This window comes from Belonocnema kinseyi, chromosome 3 (assembly GCF_010883055.1).
Source record: "Belonocnema kinseyi isolate 2016_QV_RU_SX_M_011 chromosome 3, B_treatae_v1, whole genome shotgun sequence".
NCBI classification, from domain to species: Eukaryota; Metazoa; Arthropoda; class Insecta; order Hymenoptera; family Cynipidae; genus Belonocnema; species Belonocnema kinseyi.
The window spans coordinates 68,954,761-68,957,489 of NC_046659.1; the positions used below are offsets into that span (position 1 = coordinate 68,954,761).

Sequence of the window (2,729 nt, forward strand, 5' to 3'; positions counted from 1 at the left end):
CAATACGCCAATTAGCACAAATGGTAAGTTCCGAAAGTGCCTACAAGTGTGCCTACTGGCCGCTAGATGGCAATACCGGTTTCATATGTATACACCTGGTATGAATTTTGAACCAGAAAGTATGAATTTACAACCTGAAAATCAGATTTTTCAGCCAAGTTTTTAACCAAATAGTTGAATTTTCAACAAGATAGATAATTTTTGAATGCAAAATATCAATTTTCAACCAAAAATGGCAGTTACATTTTTTGTTTAAAAAATTAATTCCGAACCAAAAAAAAGTATCCTTAACAAAATAATTAAATTTCCAACCAAAGATATAAATTTTCTACTAAAATCATGAATCTTAAAAAGAAAATAAATTTTTAACAAAAGAGTTCAACATTCAACCAAAAAGATGATCTTTTAACCAAGAAGATCAGAAAAGATGACTTTTGGACCAAATAGTTGCATTTGCAACAAAATAACTAAATATTCAACCCCCTCCCTAAAATTAGTACCGTAGTTTAGGGACGGCCCTTTATGTATCCCTAGAGAAAATGTAAATATAGAGATTAAAATAACAGAAGCCAGAGATAAAAATAACAGAAGCCAGAGATAAAAATGAATAGGTGAATGTGAAATTAAATTTTTGCAAACCCATGAGAAAGACCACGTTTGCTTTTCCTTCGGACTCATGTTGGTGTTTGACCGAAAGTAAGAATTTCGTATGCAAACAAATTCTAGTGATCTCGAGAATATTCTCACCTGGGATTCGTGTTCAAAACCATGAGGCTAGCTTTCTCGCTCAAATCCAAGCTTTCTACCAATCCCATTGCGAATAGTAGAAACGGGGCGTGTTATGATTGTGAAAAAGCCTCATGGTTACCAAAACGTGTTCTCTTCAGAGACCGAAGCTGAGATTATCAGAGCCTTTGAAAAAAAAGGAATTTTTCGATCTTTCTCTCTTACGTCCAAGGATAACAAAAATTATTTATTGATGAGTTTTCCGAGACGCAGTTCTATCACTCTCAAACAGAATAAATTTTCATATTTTCTTGCAGAAGATTTTCTTTCAGAAAGCTTTTGTAAATGCGTCCTTTGGGACACAAATGCAGTTCTTCATTCTCCAATTTCAGATTAAACATTTTTTCTACTTTATAATATCTTCTCTAAATGTCAAATACGATAAAATTGCTTTTTCTCTCAATTGTTCCGTACAACAAACTGTCTCTATTTTAAAATCTAGATTTCTAAAAATTGAATTAACATAAGGTAATTGGTATCACATATTAGCGTCAAATAATTAAATCATGAATCTTTTCTCGGGTTCGAATTAGAGATCGGAGAGATTTATTTTCATTCCATCTCCAGACTTTTATTTGATTAAAAAATGTGTTAAAAATGTAGATTACTGATTATGAGGAGATTACAGTCTTCCAGTGAACTTTGAATAAATGAGAGCAATTAAAAGTTGTCTCGCAGGGGATCCATTGGATAATAAGTTAGCGAAATGTAGGTCTCGAATCAAAGTTGACCTTTTATCATGATTACTTAAGGATGAATGAAGTTGGATTCAGTTTTTGAAATTAGTTTAATAAGACTAACTGGAAATTTTTTATCATATTAATCTTCCAATTCATTCATTCACTTTTTTCTGTTTTCCCTCACTTATCAGGTGTTTTTGTCTCATGATTTCTTCTCTACTATCCAGTTTGACAGTTTATTATTATACGCTAGTTGGAAATCTTAAAAGATTCTTTTTCCATTTGGATTTGTTGCAATTGAATAGAAATTCTTTAGTTTAAATTGAAATATCAAATTCTCATCATTTAAAATTAGATGCAGTGTTGGCGAAGTTTCATTAGAAAGGAACTAATTACAGCTACAGTTACTTCGTGAAAATAGTAACTTGATACATTTCCAAGCACTGATTAAAGCATCTTAAAGTTTCTGCAAAGTTCCTTTCCTATGTATGTAAACATATTACATATGTAAAAAAGTAAAGGTTCCAAAAAGTAAATTAATAAATTAATGAATAAATATCAATTTTATTTAAATCTTGAAAATTGAACAACTATTTATTCTAAAAATTGTGCAAGTTTTTATTTTTACAAGTGAAAATTTTGTAATACGGTTGATTTACATAAGAATTTTCTTCAATTTGGAAAATTTAGAATTAAAAACTTAACTTTTTATCTTCCAATTAATACAAATTTAAGAATTTTTATGTAAACATTTGTTGAATTTAACAGTTTTCAATTTTAATTCTTCAAAATTGTAGAACTTTGAATTGCAAGCCTTTAGAATTAAAGATATTTCAATCTTGGAAATTTATAAATAAAAATTTTACAAATTTTAAGCTGTACAATTTATAATTCTATAATTTTGATGATTTCCATTCGAAATTTCTTCAATTTGGAAGATTTAGAATTGAAAACTTTACTTTTGATCTTCAAAATCATTTAACGATTTTGATTCATAGATCATTAAAAATCAAAGAGTTTTTAATTGACACTCTTCGAATTGTAAAACTATTTGAATTGCAAATATTTAAAATTGAATAGTTTTAATCTTGAAATTTTACAATTCAAAATTGTCCACGATTTAAATTTTACAGTGAAAAAGGCTTTGATTTTTATGATTAACATTCGAAATTCCTTCAATTTCGAAGATTTCGAATTGAATACATCAAATTAAAAATATTTTAAACGGAGTTTTTAATGTAGAGAATTTTCAATTATGAATTC

General features: G+C 28.3%; 1 protein-coding gene across 1 annotated transcript in view; it reads right to left on the reverse strand.

The window, feature by feature from the left end:
• LOC117170094 overlaps positions 1 to 2,729 on the reverse strand; it is a 454,275-nt gene that overhangs the window by 22,650 nt on the left and 428,896 nt on the right. The window lies entirely within an intron of this gene.